The sequence below is a fragment of the Microtus ochrogaster genome, linkage group LG5 (assembly GCF_000317375.1).
Source record: "Microtus ochrogaster isolate Prairie Vole_2 linkage group LG5, MicOch1.0, whole genome shotgun sequence".
Classification (NCBI taxonomy): Eukaryota; Metazoa; Chordata; class Mammalia; order Rodentia; family Cricetidae; genus Microtus; species Microtus ochrogaster.
The window spans coordinates 28,692,002-28,713,828 of NC_022031.1; positions in this window are offsets into that span (position 1 = coordinate 28,692,002).

The following is a 21,827-nucleotide window of genomic DNA, read 5'->3' on the forward strand; positions in this document are numbered from 1 at the left end:
GAGAGAGAGAGAGAGAGAGAGAGAGAGAGAGAGAGAGAGAGAGAGAGAGAGAGCTTTGCAATCCTCAATACGGAAGCCAATTGGACATCCAAAGGTCTCCTACCCCTCCACACAATGCCAAATATTAGCATCATTATACTGTACTACCACTTTCTTTAAAGTATATTTCTGTTTCTTTTACATTTGTCTTTCAACTGCATTCTTTCCTTTCAGAAGACAAGAACAGAGGAGAAGCACCTTGGCAATAGAGTCAGACCTGGTTTGTTGAGAACTTATCACCAGTAAAAAAAGAATGTTACCCAAGAAACCATAATGCCCACAAGAATGCAGGAAAGTGCAGCCAGGGTAAGAACATAGGGAAATATACAGGAGATACTTGAATGGGCATGATAGTATGTGTACATGATTTGATTTAAAGCAACAGAACTAAACTGTATTTTATCAGGTGGAGAAGATTCGGAAAGCAATTTATTAAGATCAGCAGTACAAAAACAGATAGATGACAAGTAGTTTCAGTCACTAAAAATGAAAGTATAAAAATGAGGTAGAATGGTCTTCTTACCTTACACATGCGGATATAAACACATACAAACACAAACCAATTATATTTGGTCAACTGAAAACATTATTCTTACATGTCCTCAATGTGGACACTGTAAAGAAATGCTTAGTATAGAAGAGCCTCTCTAAATCCACAAGTGTGTACACCTATACACAAACACAGTAACATACAAGTATACACACACATGCAAATACAGTCATGTTCATGCATACACATGCTTACAACCACTTCCAAAGTGGAGATAAGTAATGAATATAAATTTTTCCATGACCGTAATTAAGAACATTTATAAGCCAGGCAGTAGTGGCATATGCCTTTAATGTCAGCACTCAGGTGGCAAAGACAGGCAGATCTCTGTGAGTTAGAGGGCAGCCTGGCCTGCAAGAGATAGTTTATGACAGACTTGAAAGTTACAGAGAAAACTTGTCTCAATTTTTTTTTTAAAGAAGAACATTTATACTTTATTTGTTTAAAATATTTTCTTTTACCCCCAGAGATTTTTTATTCATCTTACAAAACATGTACATTAAGCAAAAAAGAACTGCAAATAGAAAGTTTCTATATAGAGAGCTATAGAAATTAATCCAATTAAAAAAGCAGTATAATTAAGAATTTCAACTTAAGATTCCATAACCTTAATCATGTATCATCTTACGTATTTATACAGTAAGAGAGAATTAAATCGTGTATACCAAAAGAAGACTAATATATTCCAAAGCTAAGTAAAAATAACTACAGTTTTTTCCCAAAGTATTTCATAAAAATTTAAAAATAAAGCATGTAATAGAAACATTTATTTGCTGGGTTGATTATTTATTTGTGAGTCCTATTTTATAGGATTTTCCATTGCTTTTGGTGTCTCTGGTTTGTTTGGTCTGGACTGAACAGAGGATCTTTCTGAAGCATATTTCACTGCAAAAGTCTCTGTTCCATGTTATGCTTCATCTTCTAATGGGCTGGTCCAGGCCTCCTAGCATGGATGCTTCAGGATTACAGGGTAGTATAAAGGACTGTATACAGGCTAGCCAAAGAATTCAAATATAGTTTCAAAGAATAAAGAATATATTTTATTTCTTGGTAAAGAAGAATGCGTAATAAAAATTTCAGTTTGTCATTACATCTAAGAATGTATGTTGCCTGATAAAAGAAAAACTACAGCAAAATAAAGGTAAAAGACAAATTGAAATAATAAAGATGAGAGGAAGAAGTGAGAATGAGAAAGGAAGTAAAGGGCAAAGAATCCGGTTTGCGGGGAAGACAGGGTTAAATAGTGACTTTCAGTAAGACAGCATTGTTAGAGGCATTCATTGCCATTTTACATTTATTTTACCAGTTCTCATGTATTCATATATAACCACAATCTTTTTAAAAGTCTCTAAGTAGTCCTGACATTTCATTAGGTCTTTCTGTTTTCATAATAGGAAAATACTATGTACCAATAGAACAACAGCAACCTGTATTCACACAGTAGTTAAAAACTTGATAAGAAAAGTAATAATTCTAATTGACTGATAAGCCGGCCCGTAATAATTACTTAGACATTTATATAGTTCGTTAGTTGTAAATTCTTTTGTATGTGTTGCTCTCCATGAACACAATTATTGCGAAAGGATAAATTACAATGAATGTGTCTTACTGAGAGATCAATATGCCTGCCTGTGTCATAAATAGAAACTTTCTCAGAGTGATTGGTTTATGGCAGCCATTGTCTTGTACAGGGGTCCTTTAAATCTTAGTCTTTAGTTAGGAAGGAAAGCAGAAAAGGAAAGGGTAGAATTGAACTGTTAAAGCTAGCGAGTGATAATTCACGATGTTGGAAGCATTCTGGTCATTTGATGCTAAATTATTGAGTTATAACTAGGACATTTGGTAACAGTGATTTTATATGTGGAATGGGGTGTCAAATAAGAGAAAAATATAGTAATTAAATGTATAACATTGATCGAGTTTATAACATACCTACAGTGAATATCTGGAACTGTATAAAATATTAATAGATGAACAGTGTAAAATTTCTGATGATTTAAGCATTTCTATATCTAAAGATTAAAATAGTATGGGTTAATTCTGAAAGTAGTACAAATTATGATAACATTAGATAACATTTCCATGTGATTACTGCCTACCCCTCTTGCAAATGGGAACTTAGTTCCTGGATTAATTTGAGAACCTGAAAAACAATTCCTCAAACCTGTTTCACATCCACAGTGCATCTTCATGTTCCATCAAAAGATACAGTTACAGAAATAAATAGAAAATATAAAAAATCTTAAACACAATTGTATTACCCATATCTATTTTTCTAGTCCCCAAATTTTATGCAACAAAATCATAGTGACATATAAGCCTGCTGCTCTCACACTTTGTGGAAGCATTATTTTCCATAAACAGACCCATAATTCTTCTTTTTCACTTAAAAAATCCTAATGAGAAGCTGTTCAGTGCAGTAGGAATGGGATGGCGCCTTACGTGACTTTCTATCTCTGCACTGCTCTTATTAAAGCCTGTCGAGAGCTGCATTATTGTTATCCAGCTTGTAGACCTGTAGCTATAGTCAAATAACAATTGCAATCTGCATTCTGTTACAAAGAGTGAGGAAAAAAATTTATATGAACCAGTTGGGTTGTTTTTATTTTGACTATACACTTAATACAATCAATTATGTTTCTAATTTTTATGTTTTTAATTTAGAAGTAACTACATACCCTATTCTGGTTATCATTTGTTTTCTTTGATGTGTTCATGGTGAGCATATGTGTGTTCAGTATGCACTCTCATAAGCATATGAGTGTGCAGTATGCGTGTCCATCAGTGTATGTGTTTGCAGTACGCAGGCCCATGAGTATATGTGTGTGCATTATTCACACCCTGATGTGTATGTGTGTGCAGTATGCATGCTCATGAAATGTGTGTGTGTGGAGTAGAGGTTGGGATCGCGTGCTATCCTCTATTGATTTTTATTTTTCTATTTTAAAACATTAATTTTCACTAAATGCAGATTTTTTTTCATTTCAACTTGACTTGGTAAATAGCAAGCTTCAGGGATGTACCTCTCTCCAAATCCTCAGTGTTAAAGTTACATTCTTGTGTAACTGAGTTTGTACCACACTTAGACATGGATGCTGTGGATCTAAATTTGGGCCTGAATATTTTGAAACTGGCCTGTTACCCACTAATCCATCTCTATAGCCTCTAACCAAGTTTTAAGAATCACACTTTCCCTTATTTCTTTCTGATTCCAAATTCTGACAAAGAAAAATTGAAGAAAATTCTCTGGGCTTCCAAAGTTATCTAAATGTTCCCACTCTCGTGTTTACTTCTTCTCTGCCTTTTATTTCATTCTAAAATTATCTCCCCTGCTTTAGTCCACATATGACACAACCTTTGACTAAAAATATTTTTAATTAGACAAGGATTTATTCCTACATTTAGAGTCTGCTTTTACAAATAAAACATTTATATGAACAGGAACTAGAAAATAGATGTAAGAAAATTTTACTAGATTGTCATGTCACCTCATGTATCAACTGACTCATATCCCAATTTTAGATAGACTTTTCTCTAATGAGTCTTGCATCTTCTTTTATAAGCATCTGGAAAATATCTCTTTTATTTTTTAAATATCCAGTTAATTTTCAGTTTTTGTCAGATATAACAGATTGTCTTCCTCATTAATCTTATCCCAAGGAAAATGCAGTGTTAGTGTGCTGAACAACAGACTGCAGAACTAGAAGGACAGAGCAAAAACATTTTTAGATTTCAATAACCCCAAATAAAACACTTAGCACAATGCTTTCCTGACTGGATTTGGCAAGAAGACAATATGAATTGATGGGCTCATTTATCTCCACCTCTTCAGAGACCAATTTGTGTTTTTTTTCAACCAACTACATTAATGCATTCTGTATGTTTGTCTGTGAATAGTCACTGGTATGAGATACCTTCCAACAGCCCAGAAGAGTTTAATATTATCAAGGTTACAGCTGGACTTGTTCATAAATAATTCATTTAAAATACATTTTTTAATTAAAAATAGGTCATATGATTCATTTTGCAGTCCTGTGGGTCATCAGTAGATCATCTGGGGATGATTCATTAATGCTTCCTCTATAATCTGCAGTCTGCTATTCCACATTTTTCATAAATGTTCTGAGCAATACTGCCCATGACTCCTTCTCTTTCATTGCAAAATTCACAGAGGCTCCTTTGACTAGCAACCCCATGGATTTGAGAACAATATGGGCTCATCTAATTCTAATACACAAATACTAGCCATGTGTTGCTTAGAAAGCTTGACTTATTTGTCAGGCTAAATGATTGTTCAGATTTGGAAACAAATAAAATAAGGCATCATATCTTTACTTACATATAACATTGCCAGCAATTTTAAATTGAAAAAAATATGGTAGAAAAAGGCAAGGGGTATCTGAGGTTCCATAAATCTGTTCCTGAACTCACAGCCTTTAAAAAAAAAATGATTAAAGTGGAGGACTTGTTTTCAGATATATTTTCAGTTCAGTTTTCAAAGGTCATTGAATAATAGCTAACAACACTACAAAGAAGTACATTCTAAGATTTTTTTTAAATTTGAGAATTTACATAAACTATAGAAGTAACTACCATCCCACAGCCCACTCATGTCCTTATGGTGCTATATTAGTTCATTTTGATGGCATCCTTTGTCACCAAATGTCACAAAACTCAGGGCATTAGAACAATTGATTCATTTCTTAAAAATATTTAGGTGTTGAGGTCAATCTTTTCACAACCACCTTCTCACTACAAAGCCAAAACAGAAAATTCCAATTCAAGTCCAGAGAAACCCATACTTACCTAATATGATGTCCTAGCTTAGGGAAGGTGGTTGTGACGGCCAATCTTGCCTTTTCTTAATTCAATGGTCAATAACCAGGCAGGAGGGATAGGTGGGACTTCTGTACAGAGAGAGCTCTGAAAGGAAGGAAGGAGAAGTCACCAACCATATGCAGAGGAAACAGAACTTGTAGGAGGAGATGTAAAAGCCACAAGACAACAGGAAACACATAGATAAATAGAAATGGATGAATTTCAGCTACAAGATTTAATTAGAAACAAACCTAAGCTATGGTAAAGTTTTTATAATTAATAAGAAGACTCCACATTGCTATTTGTGAGCTTACTGGCAGAAAAATGTTGTTACATTTATTTTCTCTCAGAATATATAAGGTGGGGTAGTAAGTACAGTATACCCCGGAAACACGTTTTTAGCCTGATAAAAATCAAAGGTGTTCCATTTATCCATACCCCAATATGTCTTCTGTTGACTAATAAAGCAAAGTTTAGATTCTCGGGATATTTGAAAAAGAATGACCAGAATGGAGTAAAAAGAGAGCTCTGTCTAGTGAAGAAATGTATGAGATTTTCTGTCCTGCCTAATGGGGAATTAGTTAAAATGCTAGCTCTCCACCATAAGGGAGATTTTCTTAGCAAATGTTTTAACTTCTCTTAGTAGGGGATGTGTTTCCTGTTTGGTTGCTTAACATATAGCCTCAAACAGGATGGTCTTTCAACTTGACACAAAAAATTCCAGAAGAGGGACCTCATCTAAAGAATTACCTCCATTGTATTGGCAATGGGCATGACTGTAGGGCTTTTTTTTTTTTATTATTAATTGATTTAGGAAGGCACAGCCACTGTGTCTGGAACTACTATCAGGCATAGAGGCCTGAGTTATGTAGGAAACAAAACAGAACAACCAGCTAAGCAGTTTGCCTTCATGGTTCCTGCCTGATTTCCTGCCCTAACTTTCCTCAATGATGGGCTATGATATAAGTCAAATAAACCCATAATTCCTCAAGTTTGATTGAATTATGGAATTTATCACAGAAAACATAAAAGCAAACCAGAACAAGCCCATATCTGGAGCCTCTTGAATATTCTCAATCCTGATCATATTGTCTATCTCATCACAGAATGAAACCAAATTGTACCAGTAACAAATTTCTTTCAGATAGCATTCGTATTTCTACACAGAAAAAGCCACTGGAAGTTTTGTCGAACCCCAAGTTAGATATCATCTTACTAGGGAAATAGAGGTTTCGTCTTTAGTTTCCTATTCTTAGTAATAAGAAAACTTAAGGATGGCCGGGCAATGGTGGCGCACGCCTTTAATCCCAGCACTCGGGAGGCAGAGGCAGGCGGATCTCTGTGAGTTCGAGACCAGCCTGGTCTACAGAGCTAGTTCCAGGACAGGCTCCAAAGCCACAGAGAAACCCTGTCTCGAAAAACCATTAAAAAAAAAAAACACTTAAGGATATACAGTAGGCACCTGGAGAACACTTTATTAGATTTTGAGAGAAAACAAAGAGAAAGCATATTGTAAATTTTGGCAGGGTCAAAGAGGAGGAAGATAAAGACAGAAAGTCATGCCTTTTAAATAGTCTTCCTGTTTAGGAATCGTTTTAGTCATAATGCAAGGTCTTCAGAGAAAGACCGAGAAAACCTAAAGTGTCAGTGAAATCAGATTTCGGCTTTAGTTGGTATCTAACGGGAGTAGAAAAGGGTACACTATGCTTTTAGACAGATATTGTGAGATCCCCTCTGTATGCTGTGAATATGTATTACTACCATTGGTTAATAAAGAAACTGCCTGATCCTACTACAGCACAGAAAAGAGCAAGGCACTCTCCCTCCCCCTCTCTCTCCAGTCCTAAGAGAAGTCAGGTGCCCTGCCTTGTGGGAAGTCCAAGCCCCCCCCTCCCATCCAGGTCTAGGAAGGTGAGCATCCAAACAGACTAGGCTCCCAAAAAGCCGGTACATGCAGTAGAATCAAAATCCAGTGTCATTATCATTGGCTTCTCAGTCTGCCCTCATTTTCAGCCACATTCAGAGAGTCCGGTTTGATCAAATGCTCGTTCAAACTCAGTCCAGCTGGCCTTGGTGAGCTCCCATTAGATCAGTCCCACCGTCTCCGTGGGTGGATGCAACCCCCTCGCGGTCCTGACTTCCTTGGTCATGTTCTCCCTCCTTCTGCTCTTCATCTGGGCTTTGGGAGCTCAGTCCAGTGCTAAAATGTGGGTCTCTGTCTTTATCTCCATCCCTCGCCAGATGAAGGTTCTATGGTGATATGCAAGATATTCATCAGTGTGGCTATGGGAGAAGGCCAGTTCAGGTACCCTCTCCTCTGCTGTCCACGGAACTAGTTGGGAAAATCCCCTTGGACACCTGGGAACCCCTCTAGAGCTAAGACTCAAGCCAAACCTAAAATGGCTCCCTTAGTTAAGATATCTTCTTCCCTGCTCCCATATCCATCCTTCCTCCATCTCAACCCTCCCATGATGTGACTCCCATTCCCCCAAGCTCTCCCCAATCCTCCCCTTCTCCCTTCTATCTCCCAATCTCCCCCTCCCCCATCCCATCCCCACCCCCTGCTCCCAACTTTTGCCCGGCAATCTTGTCTACTTCCAATATCCAGGAGGATAACTATATGTTTTTCTTTGGGTTCAACTTCTTATTTAGCTTCTCTAGTATCACAAACTATAGGTTCAATGTCCTTTGTTTATGGCTAGAATCCACTTATGAGTGAGTTCATACTATATTCCTCTTTTTTGGGTCTGGGTTATCTCACTCAGTAAAGTGTTTTCTATTTCCATTTATTCTCATGCAAAATTCAAGATGTCATTGTTTTATACCGCTGAGTAGAACTCTAAAATGTATGTGTGCCACCCCTTCTTTATCCATTCTTCTACTGAGGGGCATGTAGGTTGTTTTCAGGTTCTGGCTATTACAAATAGAACTGCTATGAACATAGTTGAACAAATGCTTTTGTAGTATGATTGGGCATCTCTTGGGTATATTCCCAAGAGTGGAATTGCGGGATCCTTAAGTAGGTTATCTCCCAGTTTCCTGATAAACCGCCACACTGATTTCCAAAGTGGTTGAACAAGTTTGCATTCCCACCAACGATGGATGAGAGTTCCCATTGCTCCACATCCTCTCAAGCATAGGTTAGCATTGGTGTTTTTGATTTTAGCCATTCTGACAGGTATCTCAAAGTTGCTTTGATTTGCATTTCCCTGATCACTAAGGAGGTTGAGCATGACCTTAAGTGTATCTTGGCCATTTGGACGTCTTCTGTTGAGAATTCTCTGTTCAGTTCAGTACCCCATTTTTTTAATTGGGTTAATTAGAGTTTTAATGTCTAGTTTATTGAGTTCTTTATATATTTTGGAGATGAGGGGTTGGTGAAGATCTCCCATTCAGTAGGTTGCCTTTTTGTCTTAATGACCAAAAGCAATCTATAGATTCAATGCAATCCCCATCAAAATCCCAACAAAATTATTCACAGACCTTGAGAGAACAATCATCAACTTTATATGGAAAAAAAACCAGGTTAGCCAAAACAATCCCATACATTGTTTTTTGTACTTTGACCAGTTGGGAGTTTATGCCATCCTATACAAAGAAACTGAGGATGTCACAGAGCTGCACTAATCTATAAATAGAGAGATGTGAAGTTAAAGGATAGTTATATACTATGTTCACTTAGCAAAATAATAGCAGTAGGTTTACACATGGAACCTGTGAGGTTGTATACCAAGGAAGTGGTACATTGGTCACATTTAAGGAAAAGTTCTGTGTTTTTCTTGTGGAAATTGCCTTACATGCAGTGACAATGCATTTGATTACTCCCATGATATTCATGCCACTATTGCAATCTTGGGATGTCTTTCCACACTACCTTTATTTTAGTTAATTGGGTTCACAGAGGATGAGACTATTGATGACTTTTTCTCCCAGAACACTTTCTGGTACCTTCTAGTACTACAAAAGCTAACCAAAAGGCAATACCTATCCTGGTAAATACCTATTTGATTTCTCTATATCCTGTGACAAATGTGCAAAGTGTATTCACTGCATGAGCACCTTACCATTAATTTCTGGTAAGTCACAAGGGCAGTGGCAGACATCTACAACAACTCTAGGGAAACTTGATTATGTGTGTACCTACCCTATGTTGGGACTGTGACCCACAGTTGTATTGGACAGTTGGAGTGGATTTTAATTTAAAAAATTACTTCCCCCGCAAAAAAATAAAATAAAATAAAATTACTTCCCTTTGACGGGAGGAGTAAACAAATATCAGGTGGCGGTACCTGGCAGGGGGAAGGGGACATGCACTACACATCAATCTTTCTTTCCCCTTTATTTTCTATTAGATGATTTCTCTTTCTGACAACTGTCTGGACTTTCCTAATTAGAGTTTGAGAGCCCTAAGGTAGCATTACCCCCAGGCCATGATCACTCTTTCTTCCCTACCTTTATGTCCCCAGCTTTTTATAAGCCAATTATCAGAAATAAAGATTTTTTTCTCATTAAAAAAGAAAGAGAGAAAGAAAGAAGAAACTTCATTTTTCATCTCAATCAATGATCCATTTGTAGTTCCCTAGATTTTACAGATAATTGAAATTAAGCTCACAAATTTAAGATTTCTTGCTATGATTCTAGTGACTAGAACAGCTTTGAACACAGATGTGCAAATATCTTGGCAGCCAGATATAGCGCCCTTTGGAGAAATTCCTATGTGATGCGGTTGGCTAGTATGGTAGATCTTCCTAAAGTTTTTTGTTAGTTTATTCATTTGTTCATTTGTTTTGCTTGTTTGTTTGTTTGTTTGTTTTGAGATAGGGCCTCTCTATGCAGTCCTGGTTGTTCTGAATCTCATTAAATAGATCAGGGTGGTCTCAACCTTACAGAGATTCTCCTGTCTCTATCTCCTAAGTATAGGCGTTAAAGGGTACACTACTACATCTATCCTTCTCATAGTTTTCATAAAGGAATGTCACACTAATTTCCACAGTGGATGTGCCAAGTGCTACTCCCACCAGTAACAAATCATGATGGCTTTCTCTTCATCCATCATTATTATAATTTGTTTCCTTAATCTCAGGTAATGTACCTAGAGTGACAGGGAATCTCAAAGTCATTTTAATTTGCATTTCCTAGACGGCAAAGTGGGTGAACACTTTTCCTTAGATAGTTGTATTTTTTTTCAACATAGAACTTTCACTTCAGTTCCACAGTCCACTTTCTATGATTTTTTCTTTAATTGCGTTTTTGTTTGTTGTTTGTTTTTTATGTTCTTTGTGTGTGTGTGTGTGTGTGTGTTTCATTGTTTTCCATTTCTTACAATTCTCAACGTGATTTCTCTATCAGATGGAAAAGATTTTTCCTACTGCCCCAGTTTCCTCTTTAGTTGAGTAACAGTTTTTTCTGTAGAGAAGTGTTTTAATTTCATGGTCCCTCTTGTTGATTGCTGTTCTTAGCCTCTGGGTAATAAGGATTTTATTCAGAAAATCCTTAGCTGAGTTCAGATCCCTAAATGGACTCTTTCCTGTTTCTTCTAGAAGGTTTTTCAATGTCTCTGTATTGAAGTTACGATATTCTATGCATTTGGAACTTATTTATGTTAAAAGTGTGAGAAAGGGGTCATGTTTCATTTTTGTCTATGTAGTTATCTAGTTTTCCCAACTGTCTAAGACACTTTCTTTTTGACAGAATATGTTTGACATCTTTGTCTAAAATCAGGTAAGGAGGTAAAAAACTGAAGAGATGGTTCAACTGTTAGGAGTACTTGCTGTCCTTACAACACACTAGAATTCTGTTTCCAAAATACCAATACAAGTGCATGTTATTCCAGTTTCATGGGCTCCAATGTCTTCTTCTGACCTCTGCTGGGTCTATGTATACATGTGGTAAACCTACACACAGTCATGTGTACAAACATACACATAAAGTAGAATAAGTGACTATTTTAATTTAAAACTCAGAAAAATATTAGATAGCTGTCATTGTATGGGATTGTATTTGGGTCCTCAATTCTACTCCTGAGATCAATATGTCTGTTTTCTCTATGTCTTGCTATATTTCTTATTAGAATAATATGAAGTCAGACTTGGTAGTTCCTCAGCAGAGTTTTGATTTCTCAGTATTGTTTTAGCTATGTGAGATTTTTATTTTATTTATTTATTTATTTTTATTATTTATTTATTTATTTATTTATTTTTTGGTTTTTTGAGACAGGGTTTCTCTGTGGTTTTGGAGCCTGTCCTGGAACTAGCTCTGTAGACCAGGCTGGTCTCGAACTCACAGAGATCCGCCTGCCTCTGCCTCCCAAGAGCTGGGATTAAAGGCGTGCGCCACCACCACCCGGCCTATGTGAGATTTTTGTGCTTCCATGTAAACTGTTTCCCAATTTATGTGAAATAGTGCATTGGAATAATGATAGGAATTGCACTATATCTGTGGATTGCTTATGGTAGGGTGAACATTTTTACAATTTTAGTTCCAAGAATCCATAGGTATGGAAGATCATTCTACCTTCAGGTAACATGGATTCCCCTCTTTATGGTATAAATATGTTTTATTCTCATGGGTTAATAAAGAAGCTGCTTTGGCCTATAGCAGGGCAGAATATAGCCAGGCTGGAAGAGAGTAGGCAGAGACAGAGAGATGTCTTTAGCTGCTGAAGGATAAAGACACCAGTCAGAACCTTACCCTGCCTCATGGTGATATACAGATTAATAGAAATGGGTTAGTTCAAGATATAAGAGATAGCTAGAAATATATGTAAGCTCTTGGCCATATAGTGTTGTAAATAATACAGTTTCTGGGTGGTGATTTGGGTCTGAGCAGTCAGGAAATGAGTGAGCAGTCACTGTCTACAAAATGTCGCTCATACATTTAGGGTTAACCTGCCACACACTTTGAGTACAGGTGCTTGTATGTCTGCTCACAGTTAGGAGGAGAGTAGCTGAGAGCATGCCTGCTGCTCAGCACCCCCACCTGGGCAAGCAGCTGGATAGGGTTTGATAGGCATGTACAAGCAGGAAAGCATGGAGAATTCCCATCACCATAAACAAAGACATTTCCAGGCCACACAGCATGCTACATGGGAGATTTATCTTTTACTCAGAGAAGAAAGGTTTCTGTCCTGCTTGGTGCTTCCCAGAGTTGAGGTGGTGAGCATGGCTCCCACCTAGCAGTCCTAGATCTGGTGGTAAATGTACTTCTGCCACATTAAAAAACCAAGAAATGTAGAGCCAGCATCCAGGCCTTCTACAACCACACTGCTTACCATTGTTTTTTTTTTTTTTTTTTTGGTTTTTCGAGACAGGGTTTCTCTGTGGCTTTGGAGCCTGTCCTGGAACTAGCTCTGTAGACCAGTTTAAAATGCTCCTAGTCATAAAAGGATATCAGATACACAATATGACAGATTCAGACACAAAAGACCTCTAAACAAGCACAGGGTGTTTAAAAATGTACATAGCCTTGGGAGAGAGAGGGAAAAGAGTATAGCCAGTTTTAAAAAGAAGTAAAGTCTTTAAAGAGACAGAAAAAGTAATATAAAAAAGTACAAACAGTCATAGATTAAAGGAGTAAAGAAAAATAAGGCATGTAAAGATGGAAAATACTTAGAGAGTCTTAATTATTTATATTACTGTGTTTTCTTTGAATTTTTGGACTGCAGAGAGACACTTATTTCTGGGGGCTACTAAGTTAAACCAGCATAGAGGTATCTTTACTTCAAAATTTGGGTCTAAGTATATGTTGTTTGGAAAAGAGGTTCTGCTTTTGTTTCCACAGAAGATGAGAGCTGTGGATTGTGTGGGATTATCCTCTGTTTGCTATGAATATGTTTTTTTACCATTGGCTAATAAAAAAGTTGCTTTTGACTATAGCATGGCAGAATATATCCAGGCTGGAAGAGATATAGAAAGAGACTAGGTGGAGTCAGAGAGATGGTATGTAGCTGCTGAAGGAGAAAGATGCCTATCAAAACCTCACCTGGTAAGCCACAGCCTCATGTTGATACACAGATTAATAGAAATTGGTTAATTTAAGATGTAAGAGCTAGCTCGAAATAAGCCCAAGCTATTAGCCAAACAGTATTGTAATTAATATAATTTCTGTGTGATTATTCAGGTCTGAGCAGTCAGGAAACAATCAAACAATTTCTTCGCCTACATTCTGGTGTTCTCATTTTCTTTTCTTCCTGCTGTAAGTGATCTTTTCTTTCATTCTGTTACTAGTATTACAAATGTTCCTGAGTTTCATGTGTTTATTATTCTAGCTTATCAAGATTGTCCCTACTACTGTTTCCTGAGGACATTTGCAGTTGTCTTAACATAAAATTACTATTTGGCACAAACATTAAATAAGCTTGATTTGAGGATCTATTCAAAATTATGAAGTGGATGAGCCAAAGATAAGAAGTGTTGGGGGAAAGTAAGTGTTCAGTGATTTGGAAAGAGATAAACTCAGAAGGTGAAGTGTGAATGTATAGACAAACGAGCCTATAGAATCTAAGGTACAGAAAGCATTAAAAGATTGCAGCTTCTATATTAGTTACTTTATTATTATTGAAAGAAAAATATTTACTTTGGAGCATGTATTCAATGCATTCAGTTTCGTCAAATGAGTTCATGACCATCATGGTGGGGCACATGGTAGCAGGTAGGGAGGTCTAGCACTGGACCAATAAAACTAAGAGTATTCATGTTGAGATGACAACAACACTTAGGAAGAGAGAGGTGAAAATGGTGTGGTTTTTGAAATCCCCAGTCTTGCCCCCAGTAATCCAGCTCCTCTAACAATGTCATACCTCCTAATCCTTTCCAAACAGTTCCATCAACTGGGCACCAAACACTCAAATATATGCATTTATGGTACCCAGTCTCATTCCATCTATAACAGTCTCCATCTTGAAGAAACCTATAATCTCTTTTGGAGAGAATAAAATGACCAAACATTTGTTCTGGTCTCTGATAAACTATGTATAGCATCATTATCAAGTAGTGGCTCATTTCTTCTGGTAACAACAAAAGGTGAAAGCAAGAGAGGAATTTATAATCATCTAAACTGAGTCTATGGGATTATCCAAGCCACTCTATATTACCAAGCGATTTTCTTGAATCTTGAATTCCTGTCAGAGATAAAAATGAATTAAACAACAAAGATAAAACACAAAGAAAAAAAAAAGAAGGGAAAGGAAAGTAAGACCATTAAAAATGCTGAAATGCTGTTCTGGAAACCTAGCCCTTTTTACAATATTGAAGGCTTTTCTGGTGACTTCTCTCTGCATGCATTTACTGAGGGAAAAGTGAATGGAAGAAAGAACTGTGAGGCAGTTAAACTTTAGGGTTACAACAACACGGCAAAGGCTAAAAAGACAGAGTTTCCTGTGCTGGCTGGTGTCTGCTGGTGATGCTGTTGTCAGAATGTAAAGGGATAATAGAGAAAATCAGCATGAGAACAGCAGGCTTGTCCACAAAGCCTGTGTAGAAGAATAGCTTTGGCTTGCGAATAAATGCTCTTTGTGTTTCTGGCTTGGCTTTACCTTGTCTGCTACTTGATTCAGCCCACATTTACCTGCTGGCTGTTGCCTTTTATATACAAGCTTTCACTATTCCTTGGCAACATTCCGCTATGGAGCGTTACCCTTATAGCTACATTTTAGCTGGATAAAACAAAATGTTCTGTAATCCAAAGGACTGGTTGCAGAAAAAGTGTTAAATCAGGTTATTTGGCTTTTTACAATTTACCTTTCCTCCTCAGGGCCCAAAACTACCCTTAGTCCTGCTTCTCAGGGACATTTGTAGTTGTTCTAACATATAATCACTGTCTGGAAAAGCATTCAATAAGTGTATTATTACATGAGGGCAGATTTAAGAACATAATCCTGTGGGATGGCCTATTTTTGTTCCTTAACTCATATTTGGTGACTTGTTTTTGTTTATGCTACATAGGAACTTCTTGGAAATACAGGTGTAAACCCTTACCTCGAAGGAGTCAGTATAAAGAAAAACCAAGACATAGTAGAATTTCTATTTAATTGAACTTTCAAGTAGAGAGTGTAAGAGGAGGCAAGATGAAGCAACCACAAAAAACTTTGAAACCAATCTAATAAACTTTCCTAAATAAAAAAAAAAGGCTCTGAAACTAACTATTCCAAGGATGAAAGTGTAGATTGTAAACAACTCAAGAAATCTTTAGCAACTGCTAAAAGATTTGTGAAGAAAATAATGTAGATAAAGTTGGATTATAAGGAGGAAAGACCAGAAACCATACAGGGTAGGATAATAAGATCCCTTAAAAATCTTAATAGGAAAGCCGGGCGGTGGTGGCGCACGCCTTTAATCCCAGCACTCCGGAGGCAGAGGCAGAGGCAGGCGGATCTCTGTGATTTCGAGGCCAGCCTGGTCTACAAGAGCTAGTGCCAGGACAGGCTCCAAAGCTACAGAGAAACCCTGTCTCGAAAAAAATAAAAAATAAATAAATAAATAAAATAAAAAAAATCTTAACAGGAGCTGCAAATGAAGCAAAGGAAAGAAATATGAAAGTCAGATTAGTTGAGTATACTAGTCAGGGTTCTCTAGTGGAACAGAACTGATAGACAGAATGTACGTTAAAAAATATTGACTAGGTTGATAAGCAGGATACAGTCTGGCTAGTCTAAGTGGCCATCTTTATACTGGGAAATCAACAATATCATGATGGCTGCTCAGATCATAAGGTTAAATTCTTCATCAGTCTGAACTGGGGAAGATGGCAGGAAGAACCCCAGGGGTGACATTGGCCTTCAGTTTCTACTGAAAAGTTAAAGAAGTTGGGTCCTGATGTCAGGCAAATGTGGATCATCATCAATAGAGAGGAGATATACTCCCTAGCAAGAGACAAGGGCAAACAGGGTAAAGCAAAGAGTTCTGCTAGGACCTCCTAATATCGTGGCCACTAAAAAGTAATAACCCACTTTAAGTGGGTCTTAGCACTTCACTTAACCACTTCAATAATGCTAACCTTATCTAACACTCCTTCCCAGGTGGGCTTGTTCATTTGTTTCACAAGTGATTCTAGACCCTGCCAAGTTAATCAATGAGTTATTACTCCAATCAGTCTTAACTACTACATTAAGACCTGTGAAGACTTACAGAACTCTTTAAAAAAGTGGATTTTTTAAAATGTGGAAATTCTCAACTAGCTTTATTGTTTTTAAAAGAAAAGCTAGATAAAGTTAATGCATGTTGAGATTCACTAAGAGATACACAATTTTTTAAGTTTACCTTTATTAACCCACACCTCTGAGCCTGTATCTCTTCATCCCAAGCTTGAGACACAATACACTATTAGGCAAAAAGGAGGCTTCTATAATACCAGTCAACCAGAACAGCTTATATTTTAACACCTATCCAAACAACATCTCTTATAGACATCATTCTTTTTTTTTTCATTTTTTAATTTTTATTTTGTGTATATGAGTGTTTTTATGTTTTACTTATTTTTATGGGTGTTTGCTTATATGTATGTCTCAGTACCATATTTATGCCTGGTGTCCACAAAAGCCAGAAAAGGGCATTTGGTTCTCTGGAACTGGACTTGAGTTATAAGCCGATCAAACTTGGGTCCTCTACAGGAGAAGCAAGTGCTCTTAAGGACTGAGCCATCTCTCCAACCCACATTTCATGACTTTGATTTGCCTTTGCCTAGTTAGTGCTGAGTACATTTACATGTACTTGTTGGGCATTTGTCTTCTTTGGAAAAAATGTCTTTGAGTTCTCTTCCCCACATTCCAACCTTTATCAAACCTTTGCTTCAAATGACTCAGAATAAATTAAAATGAGAAGTAAAAAAGAAAAAAACAATACTTTTTAGAATTACCTTCATATTGAAATTTAAACATTCACATGAAAGATTTACATAAAAGAATCTGACCTACAGGATATAATGTACATAAGTGAAAATTGTTTCCTGGTTCTTCATAAAAATTTAGTTTGATTGGCAGGTACAATACAAAAAGAGCATGCATGCTCTGCTTTCATTTCGATTTAACTCCCCCATTTCACATGAGGCTATATATTTATTTAATATATTACCACCACAATAATCAAATTCACAGCATATTATGTCTGTGCCCTTCGGTGTTATAAACAAACAGATGCCAGAACAGAGATTTTTGTTTTATTGTAAAACTTGGTCTATCATGTCTAATGTACTTGTATTTCCATGCTTCAAGAAAAATAGAAAAATCAGACACAACACCTCAGTATTGGTACACACACATCAGCATATCTCTTCATATGAAATAGGTATGCTATCAATGAGACTAAATAAGTGAAATATATAAATCATTTGGATGCTCTAAGAATAGGGTTTAGGTATTTAATTAATAGTATACATTTGATTAAAGAAGATGAGCTTTTAAGTACCTACCAACTGTCTATCATATATCTAAAAATTTACTCAATATAATAAAAGATAGATAACCTTTCCTACAATATAAGGGAACATAAAAATATTTGACTTTTTAATCCAGGATTTCCACATTAAATAATAAGTATTAGAATAGATACAGGTGTACTGGGATCTGTGGTCACAGGTAAGACCTGCCTTAGCTTTCACAGTGCTTCAAGAGAATTCCTTTTGGAAAAGAGGATTTGATATTATTTGCCAAAATGTTACACCAAATAGACCAGAGTTACTTAGGAATATAGAAAATAGCACTTCCTGTGCAAGAATGTGTTTTCCAGGTAATTAATATCTTTATAATTCATTTGAAATAAATGGAATCTTTTATTTTGAATGTTTGGGCTTGGTGTCACAGGTATTTTTATTATTATTTATATTTTTTGTTTTCAATATATCCTGATGGCAGCTTTCTTTCCATTTCTCTTATTCTTCCCATCTCATCTCACTTCTCCCCAAGATTCCTTTTTCTGTGTTTCAATTCATAAATGAGTAGGCCTCCTAAGAATATTCATTTGAAAAAACATAAAAACATCACATAAAACTAGGCACAAACCCTCATATGAAGGCTGAATGTGGTAACCCAATAGAAGGAAAGGGGTCTTAAGGGCAGATGAATCAGAGACATCCCTATTTCTGCTGCTAGAGGTCCCACTAAAATATCAAGTTAAAAGCCATAACTACATTTATAAAATCTAGCACAGATTTATGCAGGCTCTATGATTGCCACTTCAGTCTCTGTAAACACCTACAAGTCCTGCTTAGTTGAAGACTGTGGACTTTGTTCTTACAGTATCCTCTATGTCTCTGGCTCCTTCCTGGCTTCTAACTGTTCTTCTATAGGGCTCCTAGAGCTCCAAACAAGAGATCTGATAAACATCTTCATTTCTCTCTCTCTCTCCCCAATGTTTGGCTGTAGGTCTCTGCATCTGTTTCCATCAGCTCCTAGCAGTAACTTCTTTGTTGATAATTTGATAATTGGACAAGGCACTGATCTATGAGTATGTAAGGAAATTACTAGGAATCATATATATATATCACAAGTTTCTGGTCTTCCAGCCTCTGCTTTCTGGTCATCTAGGAAGTGTAGGGCATGGGCTCCCTCTCATGGTGCAGGGCTCAAGTTACCCCAGTCACTAGTGGCCAGTCCTACAAGTTCTGTGTCTTCATTTTGCCAGTAAATCTTGTGAAATCTCTTATAGGTCAGAGGATTTGTGGCTGGTTGGAGCCCATGTGCTACATTTGAAAGCCTTACCTAGTTTCTGCAAATTGTCAGCTCAGGCTCTGGATACCCCACTGCAAGGAGTCCTCCTTAGTCAACCTTGTAGAATCCTGAGAGTTAGTACTGTACTATGATTCCACATAATTCCCCCTGCCCTCCAATTCCAACTGCTTTTCCCACTGTTTTCTCCCTAAATCCTTCCATTCATTTGATGTGGGACTTTCCTCTGTATGCTGTGATAACCATTAATGAATAAATAAACTGGCTTGGCCTATAGCAAGGTAAAACTTATTTAGGCAGGGAAAACTAGGCTGAATGCTGGAAGAAAGAGGGAAGAGTGAGGGAGAAGCCATGTAGCCCCAACGAAGACACAAGCTGGGAACTTTACCTGGTAAGCCACAGCCACATGACAATACACAGATTACTAGAAATGGGTTAAATTAAGATGTAAGTGTTAGCCAATAAGAAACTAGTGCTAATGAGCCAAACAGTGATTTAAATAATATAGTCTGTGTGATTATGTCAGGGATAAGCAGCTGGGAACCAACAAGTGGCCTCTTTATAACAAATTGCCGTGCTAACGTGGCCAACTAAATCCACGTTAAACCTGAGAAAGATTAAAAAAGTAATTTTATACACAAAAGAATAGAGTTAAGCGTGGTTGTTTTCTAATTTTCTGAGAAGTCACTACACTGACATCCAAAGGGGCTGTACCACCTTGCACTTCCACCAGCAAAGCAGAAGTGTTCCCTTAACTCCACAACCTCTCCAGAATAAGTTGTCCTCAGTGTTTTTGATCTTGGTCATTCTTACAGGTGCAAGATGAAATCTCAGAGTTGTTTTGATTTGTATTTCTCTGATAACTAAAGATGTTGAGCATTTCCTTAAGTGTCTTTCAGCCATTTTAGATTCCTCTGTTAATGGTTTTCTGTTTAGGTCTGTACTACTTTTTTTTTTTTGTTGGATTATTTGTTCTTTTGATTACCAATTTCTTGGGTTCTTTGTATATTTTGGAGATCAGACCTCTGTCTGATGTGGCGTTGTTGAAGATCTTTTCCCATTCTGTAGGCTGTCATTTTATCTGGCTGACCACTTCCTTTGCTTTACAGAAGATTTTCAGGAGGTCCTGTTAATTGTTTCTCTTGCTTTTTTTTATTTTGTTTTGTTTTTCCATATGACCTATAGTAGTGTATTTTCAGTATCAGTGAAGAATCATGTGGGAATTTCTTCCAATAAAACTGAAGATTGCTTTTGTTAGATTAGCTATTTTTATGATGTTGATCCTATCAATCCATTTTCTGGTATCCTCTTCATTTTCTTTCTTCAATGACATGGATTTTTTCTCATACAAGTTTGTTTGTGGTTATTGTGAAGGATGTTGCTTCTGTGGGTCCTTTCTGAGTTCATTTCTCATTTGAAAAGAGGAAGACTATTGATCTTTTTGAGTTAATCTTGTATTCAGACACTTTGTTGAAGATGTCTATCAGCTGTAGGAATTCCTGTTAGAATTTTTGGGGTTTCCTGGATATACTATCATATTATCTTCAAATAACATTTTGACTTCTTTATTTCTAATCTGTATCCCATTGTTCCTCTCCAATTGTATTCTTCCTGTAGAGAGAACTTCAAGTACTATCTTAAATAGACATGGAAAGAGTGAAACTTTGTCTTGTGTCTTGTTCCTGATTTTAGTGGAATCATTTTTTTCTCCTCCCTCTTCTGTGATTTTTATTATTTTTTATTATATCATTTTTATTTATTTATTTATTTATTAAAGATTTCTGTCTCTTCCCTGCCACCGCCTCCCATATCCCTCCCCCTCCCCCAACCAACTCCCCCTCTCTCATCAGCCCTAAGAGCAGTCAGGGTTCCCTGCCCTGTGGGGAGTCCAAGGACCTCCCACCTCCTTCCATGTCTATTAAGGTGAACATCCAAAGAGCCTAGACTCCCACAAAGCCAGTACGTGCAGTAGGATCAAAATCCAGTGCCATTGTTCTTGACTTCTCAGCAGTCCTCATTGTCTGCTATGTTCAGTGAGTCCTGTATTATCCCATGTTTTTTCAGAACCAGTCCAGCTGGCCTTGGTGAGTTCCCGAAAGAACATCCCCAATTGTCTAAGTATGTGGGTGCACCCCTCATGGCCCTGAGTTCCTTGCTCGGAATCATTTTGATTTTTCTCTTTATTTATTTTAGTGTTGGCTATATGTTTACAGAAAATTGTCCTCATTATTTTGTACCCTACTTTTCCCAAGCCTTTTAAATATATAAAATTTAAATTGAATGAATGTAGATGATCATTTATATTTTGTCTATAATTGCTTTCATATGCTACAATGGCAGAGTCAGAATTGAATAATAATAACATAAATCATATAGTTCTAAACATTAGTCATTCAGTATATTTATCTTTTGCAAACAACAATCACCAAACTTGGAAGTTGTGAGGAGGCTCATCAGGTAAAAAGCACTTGCCATGAAATGACCAACCATCTATTTCCAATGTTGAAGGGGGAAGGGATGTTAAATCTTTGTCAAAGGCCTTTCTGCATACAATGAAATTGCCATTTTTTTCCCTTTAGCTTGTTTATGTGATAGACTACATTGTTTGATTTTTATATTTTGATTACTGGGATAAAGCCTACTTAGTCATGGCAAATGATATTTTTAATGTGTTCTTAGATTAAGTTGCCCGTATTTTATTGAGTATTTTCACATCTAGTTTATAATATGCTCTTTAATTCTGTTTCTTTTTTTTTTTTTTTT